The sequence below is a fragment of the Streptopelia decaocto genome, assembly GCF_964273445.1.
Source record: "Streptopelia decaocto genome assembly, chromosome: 5".
Classification (NCBI taxonomy): Eukaryota; Metazoa; Chordata; class Aves; order Columbiformes; family Columbidae; genus Streptopelia; species Streptopelia decaocto.
This window is the reverse complement of record NC_138659.1, coordinates 72,247,017-72,262,200: the sequence shown is the minus strand read 5'-3', so window position 1 is coordinate 72,262,200 and position 15,184 is coordinate 72,247,017. Positions and strand designations below refer to the sequence as shown.

Below are 15,184 nucleotides of genomic sequence, written 5' to 3'. Positions count from 1 at the left end.
GCTCTTGGGCAAGCAGGGGCCTGGCTCTCCCCACCCGGCGGGTTTGCAGCCAGCACGGCAGTGGGCTGAAGTTCCCCTGCAGGTGAGCTCACCCGGGGTCAACAGCATCAGATGCATGTGATGGTTCTCTCAAACACACTGCTCGCTTGCTTTATACTCAAACCCAGGAGAAACAAGAAAGTCGGACCAAAACGGTGCCCAGACAAACCAATCCCTACAATCTGTGCTGTGTCACAGCGACGATCACAGCACGTCACCTTCAGCTGCTACTTTGTAGCGGGAACCTCGGGGGCTGCAGCCTCCGCCGGCCCCCGGCCCATGGCGGGGCTGGAACCGAACCGGGCCTCTGGTTCTGCCTGCGCCGGCAGCCAGGGCTGGGCTGCGCACCCTGCTGCGGCCACCAGGGCTGGGCTGCACACCCTGCTGCGGCCACCAGGGCACCCTGCTGCGGCCACCAGGGCTGGGCTGCGCACCCTGCTGCGGCCACCAGGGCTGGGCTGCGCACCCTGCTGCTGCGGCCACCAGGGCTGGGCTGCGCACCCTGCTGCGGCCACCAGGGCTGGGCTGCGCACCCTGCTGCGGCCACCAGGGCACCCTGCTGCGGCCACCAGGGCTGGGCTGCGCACCCTGCTGCTGCGGCCACCAGGGCTGGGCTGCGCACCCTGCTGCGGCCACCAGGGCTGGGCTGCGCACCCTGCTGCGGCCACCAGGGCACCCTGCTGCGGCCACCAGGGCTGGGCTGCGCACCCTGCTGCGGCCACCAGGGCTGGGCTGCGCGCCCTGCTGCTGCGGCCACCAGGGCTGGGCTGCACACCCTGCTGCGGCCACCAGGGCTGGGCTGCGCACCCTGCTGCTGCGGCCACCAGGGCTGGGCTGCGCACCCTGCTGCGGCCACCAGGGCTGGGCTGCGCACCCTGCTGCGGCCACCAGGGCTGGGCTGCGCGCCCTGCTGCTGCGGCCACCAGGGCTGGGCTGCGCGCCCTGCTGCTGCGGCCACCAGGGCTGGGCTGCGCACCCTGCTGTGGCCACCAGGGCTGGGCTGCGCACCCTGCTGCTGCGGCCACCAGGGCTGGGCTGCGCGCCCTGCTGCGGCCACCAGGGCTGGGCTGCGCGCCCTGCTGCTGCGGCCACCAGGGCTGGGCTGCGCGCCCTGCTGCTGAGGACACCAGGGCTGGGCTGCGCGCCCTGCTGCTGCGGCCACCAGGGCTGGGCTGCGCGCCCTGCTGCTGAGGACACCAGGGCTGGGCTGCACACCCTGCTGCTGCGGCCACCAGGGCTGGGCTGCGCGCCCTGCTGCTGCGGCCACCAGGGCTGGGCTGCGCGCCCTGCTGCGGCCACCAGGGCTGGGCTGCGCGCCCTGCTGCTGCGGCCACCAGGGCTGGGCTGCGCGCCCTGCTGCGGCCACCAGGGCTGGGCTGCGCACCCTGCTGCGGCCACCAGGGCTGGGCTGTGCGCCCTGCTGCTGCGGCCACCAGGGCTGGGCTGCGCGCCCTGCTGCTGAGGACACCAGGGCTGGGCTGCACACCCTGCTGCTGCGGCCACCAGGGCTGGGCTGCGCACCCTGCTGCGGCCACCAGGGCTGGGCTGCGCACCCTGCTGCGGCCACCCAGCCGCCTGCCTGGCAAGGGACCCCAAAATCCTTCACTGACTGCCATAAATTAGAAACAACAAGAATTAGTAGCTATCCCCATCCTGTTGGGCTGTTTCACAGCACTCTTCACATAGCAAACAAACCCAAACCATTATTTTCATTTCTAACACAATCAATAGGAAATATCAATCCATACAGTCCAAGGTTCACTGCTCTCAGGCAACCGCTCATAAATATTCATTAGAGAATTAAGGAGCTATTAATAAGGCTAACTGTTGAGGAGCATTCATTAACTGTCTTCCACAAGGAATGAAATTTGCATTCTCTGGTGTGGAAATCCACTTTGGGAAATGGCACCTGCGTGACAATAACATGTGAGAGAAAAGCTGCAGTGAAGGGGAGAAACGCCCGTTGCTGACACAAAGGGCACGTGGACCGCGCAGCCGGGCCCGGCGGTGCAGCCCAGAGGAGCGGTTCTGCGACCCTGACTCAGCGCCGACCAGCTCTCCCGCACCGGACGCACCGAAACTGCCACCCAGTCACCGTGATTCACCCCATTTGCATATCATGGTCACTGCCCCCACATTTCCTCTAATTAATTCCCCAGAAAGACATTTCGCCCTGCAGCGATGTATAATTATGAGGTTTGTTCATATTTATCACAGCACGAGGCTGGTGTCCCCGGCGGGGACGGGGTGCTCTGCGGTGGGTGTCCCCAGGGCAAGACCCCACGTGTCACACACCCCGGGCTCTGCGCCTGCTGTCCCTGTGCACACAGGGGCTCTACTGTCACCTCACACGTGCCACCGCATCACCCCTGAGTCACCCCTAAGAGCGGGTGGGGGCCCCGCGGGTTTTAGCCGAGGCCATGGCCGGCCAGGCTGTTGGGGGGAGCAGAGGGGAAGGGGTGGTTCAGGCTGTTGGGGGGAGCAGAGGGGAAGGGGTGGTTCAGGCTGTTGGGGGAGCAGAGGGAAAGGGGTGGTTCAGGCTGTTGGGGGAGCAGAGGGGAAGGGGTGGTTCAGGCTGTTGGGGGAGCAGAGGGAAAGGGGTGGTTCAGGCTGTTGGGGGAGCAGAGGGAAAGGGGTGGTTCAGGCTGTTGGGGGAGCAGAGGGAAAGGGGTGGCTCTGGGGCCGGTGCAAGCGAGTGGGGACGCCGGCTCTCGCTGGGGACAGCGTGGCAGCCGCTGCACTGGCAGCTCCCGCACCGGCAAGACAAACGGCCCTGCTGTGAAGCTGGTGATTTTCCTACAACTGCAGCAAATGGAAGTGCACAAGGGGCTCCCAAGGGAGGATCTATTATGTACAGCAATTATTTTTCAGCCTGAAAGGCAAGAGAGTAATCACATCCCCTAATGTCTCTCCTAAAGCATCATTCAATAATGAATATTTGCTCCTCAGCATTTGTAAAATAACGGCATCTGAAGATGGGGAAGCCGGGGCAGCCGAGGTTCCCCTCAGCCGGGCCGTGCAGAACCCAAGGGCTTTACCTGCGATGCGCTGGGTTTCGGGCTGGGGTTCCCAGAGCCCTGGGGTGCAGGGGCCCACCAAACACCACCGAAACAGCAGAACTGTTCTCAGCAGACGGATCCGCTGGCCGCCCATGGAGAACTTCTGGGGATCTGCACGGGGAAAGACAGGACCAGCAGCCAACACAAGAGCGGTGCCTGTGCTTGAGGGTTGTTCTATGCTGCAGAGCACTGCCTGCGGCCAGGGGAGGAAATGGGCCAGTGCAGATGTTCCCACGGGGGATCTCGGTGTCCCGGGTCTGGATCACTGCGATGGGCCATTGCTGGAGGGAGGAGGATCCCCTGACTGCTACGAGACCTGCGGAGAACTGCAGGCCCATGCTGCTGCATCCAGTGAGCCACAAGTTACTTTATCAAGTCTCCGAACAGGCATATTCAAAACTGCAAACTAACCAGGGCCAGAATATCTCATATTTCTCTGTAAAACCACAGCAAGCTATATATGTGTGTGTATATATATATATATATGCATACACACACAAACCTTCTTTTTTTAAAAAGCAACATCCGCTGCCACTGTGCGTGTGCTGTGCAGGCAGGGCAGGCTCAGGGTGCGCGGCAGCACCGCGCCCGCTCCGGCACGGCCCAGCGCGGTGGCAGGATCCCCGGGACAGCGTCCGGCGAGCACTGAGCACGGGGAAATGAGGGAATGCAGGTATTCCCCTCCCTCACGGGAGAACGACGGAGAACCACCCGTGCACGTACACACGTGCATTCCGCTCAGAACCGCATCCCTCCCTGGTCAGTTTTCTCCAAGACAAGTTTCAAGGCTCCGTGCTTTTGGGGAACCTCCCGAATGGCTGAGTAAGCCAGAGCCCTGGAACAAAGGCAAAGGAACAAAGCAAACAGAAGGCAGAGAGTTTATCCTGCACTCAGGAAGTTACAAAACGTTTTCTGACTTCAGGAGTGATTCATGATTTTTACATTTACCGGCACGGTTTCAGCCACAGATTACACAGGCAGAGCCTTTGACTCTCATTTTGAAATCCAGGCTCTGAAACTCCATCCCTGACTTACACACGTGGCCTACAGAGCTCTTGTTTCTCCTCTCTGAAGAGGATGTTCATCTCTCTCTGGTTTAGCCAGCAGGAAAACCTGGGAATGGGGGTGACTTTGCGTCCGTCCCAAGGCACGGTCGGTGGCCCTTGCTGGGACGCTCAGGCAGGGCAGAGCCGGCTCCCACTGCCGCACGTGGCACAGCCCTCCCGGCACCGCGCTGCGCTGGAGATCCCTGCTCGGCACAACGCAAACCCTGTGATTACATCAAATCAGAGAAAGGGTAATAGGGTTAGCTTGATTGAATAGAAAGTTTTAACGAAACACGCACCAAAGACGTAGAAGCTAGAGAGTATTTTGCAGATGCACATCCCCGCTCCCCCGGTTCCCACAGGACACGGAACGCGGCAGCAGCCGGTGCTCGGGGACGCCGGCGGCGCTCCCGCTGCGCACCAGCCCCAGGCAGGCACGTGCCAAGGCTGCGTTTCAGATCACAACAGCTCACTAACAATACCCCGGCACACAAGCCTGGCGTAGATTACCTTGCCACGCAGAAATGTGACGCTGCCACTACGATTCACTGTGCTTCACAGAAAGTTGTGGCATCCAGAGGGATTTAGTCTGTTCTTTGGCTACACAGGGAGCGACGCCAGAGATAATCCACACTTTGAAGCAGAGGGTATCGGAGAACACTGCTTGGTTGTGAGCAGAAATCAGGCAATCTGAAGGTATAAATTCAGCTATTAAAGAAAAACTCAAGGTGTCACCAGAAAATGTGTTTCAGAGATTCACCCCAGACCAGACATCAAGATCCAAATTAGAGTAATTAACTCAAAATACAGCACTGGCAGGTGAAGGTCTGTGTGGGGCTGTCGCGTGGCCATGACGTCCCCATCCAGGACCAAGGGCCCTTGCAGGTGGGTGCCAGGCGGCCCCGGGTCCAGGGACTTGGCCGGGAGCATCAGCCGCGGTAACGGCAACGCCGGCTCTGCCCCTGAGCCGGACACAGCACGGGAGGAAGGAATATCATAACTGATTAATCAAGAGAACTCACTGCATACTTCTAATGAGGCATTGTTATCAAACTGTCGGCTGGGGGAGAAAGATCGACTCGTACAAGAATGTGCTGGAATGGAGACCCAGAGCTGAGAACCTGCACACGGGCTCCAGTGAGGGGCATCGCTGTCCTCGCAGGGTTCGGTGACGCTGGTTTTCTTCCTCCTTTTATCTCGTCTTCCGCACCATCAGGCACAGCTTCATGCTGAGCCAGCTACAAGGAAAAACAGCCGTTGTGGAGAAAGCTGCAAGGGTTTCACCCCAGAGCTAGGAAAAGCCCTCACTCTTCAGCTTACAGCTCACACAGAGCTCGGCTTTACAGGTTAGACACAACTTATGTCACACCAACCCAAATGCCCCTCCTAGGCCACTAACGCAGCTGGCAGCAGGTGCTGCAGGTATGGCATACACATGCCTCGGGGTTCTGCACTGCAGATCATTTCCAACCACAGCTTCTGATCTGTGGGGCAGCTTGTAGCAGAGGGCCATGAGACAATTGGTAGGTGTTGTCTTAGATTTAGCAACCTGAAAATTAATTCCAGATACATCTTAGTTTTCCTAAGATTCACTACATTTAAAAATCTTCATTGCCTCAAATGTCACACATTTTGTCCTTGAACAAACCCCTGAATGTCAATAAGCACTAATAAACTTATGCAAAGTCTATAGCCAAACCAATCATCCTTTTTTCTGCAAATAAAAGTGGGAACTGAAAGCTTTTCATGGTAACTAATATCAAGCGTTTGATGCTGCGTGTTAAATGAAACACGTAGGACCATGTGGGCTCTTTGGTTCTCTCCTTCGTTCTGCCGCTGGGATGTGCAGCAGCAGTTTGACATGCAGCAGCAGGAGTGGAGCAGCGAGGGGCCGGCAGAAGCAGTTTGACATGCAGCAGTGGAGCAGCGAGGGGCCGGCAGCAGCAGTTTGACATGCAGCAGCGGGAGCAGCGAGGTGCCGGCAGAAGCAGTTTGACATGCAGCAGCAGGAGTGGAGCAGCGAGGGGCTGGCAGCAGCAGTTTGACATGCAGCAGCGGGAGTGGAGCAGCGAGGGGCTGGCAGCAGCAGTTTGACATGCAGCAGCGGGAGTGGAGCAGCGAGGGGCCGGCAGCAGCAGTTTGACATGCAGCAGCGGGAGCGGAGCAGCGAGGGGCCGGCAGCAGCAGTTTGACATGCAGCAGCGGGAGTGGAGCAGCGAGGGGCCGGCAGCAGCAGTTTGACATGCAGCAGCGGGAGTGGAGCAGCAAGGGGCCGGCAGAAGCAGTTTGACATGCAGCAGCAGGAGTGGAGCAGCGAGGTGCCGGCAGCAGCAGTTTGACATGCAGCAGCGGGAGCGGAGCAGCGAGAGGCTGGCAGAAGCAGTTTGACATGCAGCAGTGGAGCAGCGAGGGGCCAGCAGCAGCAGTTTGACATGCAGCAGTGGAGCAGCGAGGGGCCGGCAGCAGCAGTTTGACATGCAGCAGTGGAGCAGCGAGGGGCCGGCAGCAGCAGTTTGACATGCAGCAGTGGAGCAGCGAGGGGCCGGCAGCATCAGTTTGACATGCAGCAGTGGAGCAGCGAGGGGCCAGCAGCAGCAGTTTGACATGCAGCAGTGGAGCAGCGAGGGGCCAGCAGCAGCAGTTTGACATGCAGCAGCGGGAGTGGAGCAGCGAGGGGCCGGCAGCAGCAGTTTGACATGCAGCAGCGGGAGCGGAGCAGCGAGGGGCTGGCAGCAGCAGTTTGACATGCAGCAGCGGGAGCGGAGCAGCGAGGGGCCGGCAGAAGCAGTTTGACATGCAGCAGCGGGAGTGGAGCAGCGAGGGGCTGGCAGCAGCAGTTTGACATGCAGCAGCGGGAGTGGAGCAGCGAGGTGCCGGCAGAAGCAGTTTGACATGCAGCAGCGGGAGCGGAGCAGCGAGGTGCCGGCAGCAGCAGTTTGACATGCAGCAGCGGGAGCGGAGCAGCGAGGTGCCGGCAGCAGCAGTTTGACATGCAGCAGCGGGAGTGGAGCAGCGAGGGGCTGGCAGAAGCAGTTTGACATGCAGCAGCGGGAGTGGAGCAGCGAGGTGCTGGCAGAAGCAGTTTGACATGCAGCAGCGGGAGCGGAGCAGCGAGGGGCCGGCAGAAGCAGTTTGACATGCAGCAGTGGAGCAGCGAGGTGCTGCAGCGCAGCAGTTACTGTCCCAGCAGCGTGGGGACACACAGGCCATGCAAACGCGTTTCTGCTTTCACAAGAGAGATGGCAATGCAAACACACCAACACTGTTTACACAATAAGAAGGGAGGGGAATATCTCCATTATCAACTAGTAATTTTTCCAGACAAAGAATTCTTTTCTGTGGCGCAGTAATCCTCTTATGCACCAACTGTAGATAATTGACACTTCCCAATTATACACCTACAGAAGCACAAGGTTATTTCTTGTCTAGCTAGTTTTCGAGCCAGTGTGCCAGCTTTCCACATTTTCCATTACTCCACACCTGACGTATTGCTAATGCCTCCGATAGACAATTACAGACACGCAATTACGGCGCCGGGCCTGTCTGCGCAGCTTCTGTCCCGCCGGGCTGCACCAGCACGGCAGCGACGGTTCCTCCCGTTCCCCACGCGTGACCTCCCGCTCAGACTCCAGCTGCAGCCTCCCCGAGCTCACCTTTCCCACTTTCCCCGGCAGGTCCTGCTCTGTGACCCCAGCGCGGCTCCGTCCCTGCCATGGCATTCGCCCCTGGAGCCAGGACCAGCCGGTGTCCCCAGGCTGGGGACGTTCCGCGGGGCAGGGCCCGGCGCTGCCGTCCCCAGGACCAGCCGGTGTCCCCAGGCTGGGGACGTTCCGCGGGGCAGGGCCCGGCGCTGCCGTCCCCAGGACCAGCCGGTGTCCCCAGGCTGGGGACGTTCCGCAGGGCAGGGCCCGGCGCTGCCGTCCCCAGCGCCAGCTCCTGCCTCAGCACCGGCCATCCTGGCCAGGAGAGCAAAACTCAGGTCATGAACCACGAAAGCCCCAACGCCTGGACTGCTGCGGGGTTTGGCACCGCTCTGACACCCCTTGCATGAGAGGGCATTGAAAACACTTGTGAATTCTGCACGGCAGCGTAGCCAGCAACCAGCGCTGTCCCTGCGCCGTGTGTCCGGGTGCACAGGGAGCCCAGCAGCACCCGGCCGAAGGAAACAGGCTTTGTGTCACCCTAACGAAGAACGAGTGCTACGTAAGGAACAAACCCCAGGTTAAAATCCTTTTGGCAAAGGTGCCAGCTCTGGCCTGGCCCTGCGCGCTCACCCGGCGGGGCACGGGGGGTCCCCAGCCATCCCTGCGCCGGCACAGGGCCGCTGCGCACCGCGGCACCGCGGACGCTGTGCTCACGCGCTGGGCGCTCCTCCGGTTCTTTGGGTGCACTTTGCATAGTGAGAGGGGGAAACAAGCACATGCAAAGGTACAAGGGCTTTTGCTCTGGTTAGGAGCGCAGCACCAGGGAGACAGTGAAAATTCATTTCTCCCTGTGAGAGTTACTGGTGGTTTAAACAGATAAATACATAAATAAAGCCAGCAAAACTAAGCTCAGAAATAGTCCTAATACATGTTCTGTAAGTGGCCTGGAAACCAGCTCCATCAGAACTGGTAAAAGCCACTGAAACAGCTTATTCAGCCCCTTCCCCAGCCCTCCACACAGAGCCGAGCTCTGCTGTCAGGGGATTCACACACTGCGGCCACCAGCAGACACCAAGGGGCTCGTTACCTTCACAGGCACTGAGCCGCACTGTGCCACAGAGCCGCGCTGGCCTAAGGAGCCCGGGGTTATTTTTAGTCATTTCTAGATCTCTCACTTTGATCTCTCCCTGTTTAATCTGGTTTTGCACTCCATTCTGATACTAGTGATAAGCAAAGAAATAATCAGATTTACAAAACCCATCTCCAACCCCCAACCTGGCGTGTTTTTGACCACAGCGAGAGTGAAGCAGACACGAGGAAGCTATTTATAGCTCAGATAAACAAGGCAGAGGTTTTGCTTAACGAAAGGAAATGGAAAAATAGCGCTCAGACACAGACCTTGAACGCGCTGCCCCTGCTGGGCTGGGGAGGCCGTGGGTGCCCGCTGTCCCTGCCGGCCCGGGACAGGGACAGGGACAGGGACAGGGCCGGCAGTGCCGGCGCCAGCAGCGCTCTGGGCTGCGAGGGCGTTTCTGGCTCCGCACCAACGCTGAGTGTGGGTTTCGGTTCTGCACTAACCCCGGCCGGGCGAGGGGCCGCGGTCCGGGCGCAGCGTGGGGAACGGGCAGGGGCTCTGACCCGCCTGGGGGCACCCGGGGCAGGACGCCGGGACACGGTTCGGCCAGACCGGCCAGAGAAAAGGGGGCTGTTCACCAGGTGAAACACAGAGAGCGCAGCTCTGTGTCACCCACCTCCCAGCAACCCCAAACACACTAAATTGAACCAGTCCAGCTGAGTTTTCCCGGGAGAAGGAACACACAGCAAATGCGTCTCAGCCAGGGGTTTCCCTCGGCTGCCGCGCCCAGAGACTTGAGGTGTTCAGGGGTTTATTTGAGCCTGTTTTGCATCAAAGAGGCCCAGCTGGGCCAGCTGCCACGGCACAGCGGGGCTGCCAAGCGGGGCCGTGGCGAGGGCAGCCCCGTGGCACGGCATGGCATGGCACGGCACAGCATGGCACGGCACAGCATGGCACAGCACGGCATGGCATGGCATGGCACAGCATGGCACGGCACAGCATGGCACGGCATGGCACGGCATGGCACAGCACAGCATGGCACGGCATGGCACAGCACGGCACAGCTCTGCCCTCAGGGCTCGCACTGACCACCCGCCACCGCGGTGCCGCCCGCCCCGCCCGCGCCACGCCGGCACGAACCCCCGGGGGTCAAGCCCTGGCCCGCGGGCCCAGGGAGCAGCGCTGTGCTCATCCCTTCCTGTAGATTTGCTAATTTGGTTTTTCTTTCCCTGAGACATCAAAGCTGAAGCTGCAGTGGAGAACTCCCTACTCAGCAAGGAGAAAAGGAAATCGCTTCTTTGGGCGGAAGGATACAGAAATACCAAAGGGAAACATTTCCATATTCTTTTTATAGCTATGAAAAACAACTTTAAAGAATGAGTCCTCTAAAATCTACTTTTATCACAAAGAAATGGAGGCTTGGGACCTTTGTGTGTAGTCACCTTGTTATCTGTACCTATAAACGAGAACATCAATGAAATGAGGTGAACTGTAACATCTTTTCCTTGTTCAACATATTTTACATTATTGATTGGAAGAGGAGGAAGGAAGCCGGGAAGAAGCGAAGAGCCAACCCTTAGACTGAATCTCCTGAGCACGGAGTCAGCCCTGCAGGTTCTCCAGGGCATCCAGCTCCACGGAAATGCCAGTTTGGAGCCGCAGGGCCCCACGGCTCACACAAAGGCTGCCTGCAGGACACAGCTGGCCAGATGGGCCTCCAGTGGAACCGCAGCTTCATTACATAATAAATGATCAATGAGTGTATATAGTAGATCTGTATAAGGCTATTTCCCTGCTAACAAACATCTGCCTCTTGCTATGGGCATAGTATTCCAGCTACTTGTTGTTGGGGCTTCTTGCAATTATCCAGCAAATTTTGCCCAGATACACTATGACTGTGGGGACAGCCAGATTTCAGATGTAGTCCAAAACCTGAACTTCAGCACCAGCTAAAGCTCTCATCACAGCCCCAGGAAAGACACGCAAAGCCCCGGGGCCTGTCCGAGGACAGGAGTGGGCCGAGGGACACGTTACTGCACCCGCTGGCAGGGCAGCCGGGGGGTGCGGGAGCAGCTCTGCGGCCGCCCCTGCCCCGGGACAAACAGCACAGCTGGTGCCACTTCCCAGGGGCCACACGAGCCCATTTCCACATTGTTCTGCCCTCGGATTTTATCCAATCCATTTTAAAAGCTATTGCAGCTTCCCGAGCTGGCCTGCTGAGGACACAGCCCCCTGCGCTTGGCAGTGATGGGCACAGGGATGCGGCACCCAGGGACGCCGGTCCCCTGCCCAGCCCCACGGGGCTGTGACACCCGGGCACGCCGGTCTGAAAGCTGCTGGGACACACTTCAGCCTTGCACAAACGCCTGCAGCACCACGGACTTAAACTGCAGTTTCAAACGGCACTTTTCCCCTGGACCCGCACCCTCCACGACCACCTGCTCCGCCTGGCTGGTGCCGGGTTTTGTTGTGGGGCTGCGCACCGCAGGAGGGATCGGTGCTCCTCAGCACAGCACCAGCACCGCCTGTACATCACCCGTTGCTGTCCCCAAATGTCACCTCGAGCCCCGGGTTCCTGCAGCGGCATCCCCGGGCACGGCAGCGAATCACCAGACTGACTGACCCACAGCATGGCAGCTGCTGGCTGCACCGCCAGCACCGCCACCCCCACCACCGCCAGCACCGCCACCACCGCCACCCCCCCCACCACCACCACCACCAGCCCCCCCACCACCAGCACCGCCACCGCCAGCACCGCCACCCCCACCGCCACCAGCACCGCCACCCCCACCGCCACCCCCACCACCGCCAGCACCGCCAGCACCGCCACCACCGCCACCCCCACCACCACCAGCACCGCCACCCCCACCGCCACCCCCACCACCGCCAGCACCGCCACCCCCACCACCACCCCCACCACCACCAGCACCGCCACCGCCAGCACCGCCACCCCCACCACCGCCACACCCACCACCACCAGCACCGCCACCACCGCCACCCCCACCGCCGCCAGCACCGCCAGCGCTGCCACCCCCAGCACCACCAGCCCCAGCACCACCACCACTGCCACCGCCAGCACTGCCACCCCCCGCACCACCACCACCACCACCGCCACTGCCAGCATCGCCACTGCCAGCACCACCACCACCAGCACTGCCACCCCCACCACCACCACCACTGCCACCGCCAGCACTGCCACTGCCAGCACCACCACCACCAGCACTGCCACCCCCACCACCACCACCACTGCCACCGCCAGCACTGCCACTGCCAGCACCACCACCCCCAGCACCGCCACCCCCACCAGCACCGCCACCCCCAGCACCGCCACCGCCACCACCACCCCCACCACCGCCAGCACCGCCACCGCCAGCACCGCCACCGCCAGCACCGCCACCCCCAGCACCGCCACCACCGCCACCACCACCACCCCCACCACCGCCAGCACCGCCACCGCCAGCACCGCCACCCCCAGCACCGCCACCACCGCCACCACCGCCACCCCCACCACCGCCAGCACCGCCACCCCCAGCACCGCCACCACCACCACCACCACCACCCCCACCACCACCAGCACTGCCACCCCCAGCACCGCCACCCCTACCACCACCACCACTGCCACTGCCAGCACCGCCACCACCAGCACCGCCACCCCCAGCACCACCACCACTGCCATCGCCAGCGCCGCCACCCCCAGCACCGCCACCCCCAGCAGCGCCACCCCCAGCACCACCACCACTGCCGCTGCCAGCACCGCCACCCCCACCACGACCAGCACCGCCACCACCAGCACCACCACCTCTAGCGCCGACAGCACCAGCACCGCCACCCCTACCACCGCCACCACTGCCACTGTCAGCACCGCCACCGCCAGCGCCGCCACCCCCAGCACCGCCACCGCCAGCCGGAGCTGCCACGACATGACATTCACCTCTCCTGCTACGACACCAGTTTTCCAAGACTACAGAGGGTACCTAATTGAAACCAGTGTGCAGAAAGGTGCTGCTAATAACCTAAACTGCGAAGGACAAGGGCACGATGCTCGTAGGAAAGTCACACCACATTTAACAGTGAATTAAAACTTTCCTAAAGCAGGAGGTTCACCTGCATACCGCTGTGTAGTTAATTATGCAACGGTGACATTCATTTCTGCTTATCTTACAGCAATATTGTCTCTGATTGCTGCATAAATCCTAAAATTTCTTTGCAATATTTGCTAAGCTGAATGCTTATTCCAAACAAAATATACAGCTGTATAAATTACACATTATTTAGTGACTCACAAGAAAAACTGTTAACAGTGAGGGGTGGCCAAGAAAATAATTAAGTACACAAGAAATCCTGCAAATTGGAAACATCGTGGGACAGTCCCAGCGCAAACCTGAAGGGACCTCGGCACCCCGGGTTTTGGGGGCTGGGACACACGGACACACGGACAGGCTGCTGGATTCCCAGCCCCCCTTTATTCACCAAACCGCCCCCAGAGAGCTGCCAGCTGGAACTGCCCAGGTGTCTCCCACCCATCACACCAGGTAATAACAGTGCGCTGCTAAAACAACCCAAGCAGCCGAACTGCTGACAGGGTTGTGTGATGTCCTCTCAAACACGCTCCTCTGAAACTGATGTCTTTGAAAGCCATTGTCTCCCTGGAGGTGATGGGGCCGTGCTAACGAACCCCTCCCCGTGCTAACGACAGCCGGGAGCCTGGGCATGGGAGGGTGGGCATGGGCAAAAGGCAGAAAAAGGAAAAGAAAACCCGAAATGAAGGAAGAGAAGCCTGGAAGTCACTAACGGGTGTTTCCAGCCACGGGCAGCAGCAGGGCCGGGCTGGGCAGGGTCACAGCCCCGCTGCCGGCCCCAAACCTCCACCCAGCACCACGAACCGTGACAGGAGCTGCTGGAGCAGCCAGGCCAGCACAGCTGAGTGTCAGTGTCACCAGCCAGGCCAGCACAGCTGGGTGTCAGTGTCACCAGCCAGGCCAGCACAGCTGGGTGTCGGTGTCACCAGCCAGGCCAGCACAGCTGAGTGTCGGTGTCACCAGCCAGGCCAGCACAGCTGGGTGTCGGTGTCACCAGCCAGGCCAGCACAGCTGAGTGTGAGTGTCACCAGCCAGGCCAGCACAGCTGGGTGTCAGTGTCACCAGCCAGGCCAGCACAGCTGGGTGTCGGTGTCACCAGCCAGGCCATGGCTGAGTGTCAGTGTCACCAGCCAGGCCAGCACAGCTGGGTGTCGGTGTCACCAGCCAGGCCATGGCTGAGTGTCAGTGTCACCAGCCAGGCCAGCACAGCTGGGTGTCGGTGTCACCAGCCAGGCCATGGCTGAGTGTCGGTGTCACCAGCCAGGCCAGCACAGCTGGGTGTCGGTGTCACCAGCCAGGCCATGGCTGAGTGTCGGTGTCACCAGCCAGGCCAGCACAGCTGAGTGTCAGTGTCACCAGCCAGGCCAGCACAGCTGAGTGTCAGTGTCACCAGCCAGACCAGCACAGCTGGGTGTCGGTGTCAGCAGCCAGGCCAGCACAGCTGAGTGTCAGTGTCACCAGCCAGGCCATGGCTGAGTGTCGGTGTCACCAGCCAGGCCAGCACAGCTGGGTGTCGGTGTCAGCAGCCAGGCCAGCACAGCTGGGTGTCGGTGTCACCAGCCAGGCCATGGCTGAGTGTCGGTGTCAGCAGCCAGGCCAGCACAGCTGAGTGTCAGTGTCACCAGCCAGGCCAGCACAGCTGAGTGTCGGTGTCACCAGCCAGGCCAGCACAGCTGGGTGTCGGTGTCACCAGCCAGGCCAGCACAGCTGAGTGTCAGTGTCACCAGCCAGGCCAGCACAGCTGGGTGTCAGTGTCACCAGCCAGGCCATGGCCGAGTGTCGGTGTCACCAGCCAGGCCAGCACAGCTGAGTGTCGGTGTCACCAGCCAGGCCATGGCCGAGTGTCGGTGTCACCAGCCAGGCCAGCACAGCTGAGTGTTGGTGTCACCAGCCAGGCCATGGCTGAGTGTCGGTGTCACCAGCCAGGCCATGGCTGAGTGTCAGTGTCACCAGCCAGGCCATGGCTGAGTGTCGGTGTCACCAGCCAGGCCATGGCTGAGCATCAGTGTCACCAGCCAGGCTATGGCTGAGCGTCGGTGTCACCAGCCAGGCCATGGCTGAGCGTTGGTGTCACTGCCCGAGGTGCAGGCAATGCTGCTTGGAGAAAAAGAGGCGAAAACGAGTGACAGCAGCTGGGGGCACTGGGACACTGGGCAATACAAAGCGGCCTGGATGGCACGGGCAGGGCCGCTCTCTGAGGCAGCTCTGCAGCTTCACGTCTCTGCTCCAGCCTCAGAAATGT

At 60.7% G+C, this 15,184-nt stretch overlaps 1 protein-coding gene across 4 annotated transcripts in view; it reads right to left on the bottom strand.

The window, feature by feature from the left end:
• Positions 1-4,004: 4,004 nt before the first annotated feature.
• PWWP2B (PWWP domain containing 2B) overlaps positions 4,005-15,184 on the bottom strand; it is a 51,007-nt gene continuing 39,827 nt past the window's right edge. The window contains exons 3-4 of one of the 4 annotated variants that reach the window (XR_014184190.1): positions 4,655-5,382; positions 4,008-4,368 (exon numbers count right to left, since the gene is read on the bottom strand). The gene's annotated coding sequence lies outside the window, so the exon portion shown is untranslated. Of the gene's footprint in view, positions 5,383-15,184 lie in introns of all 4 variants that reach the window. The other 3 variants (XR_014184191.1, XR_014184192.1, XM_082054005.1) reach the window with 3 other exon arrangements.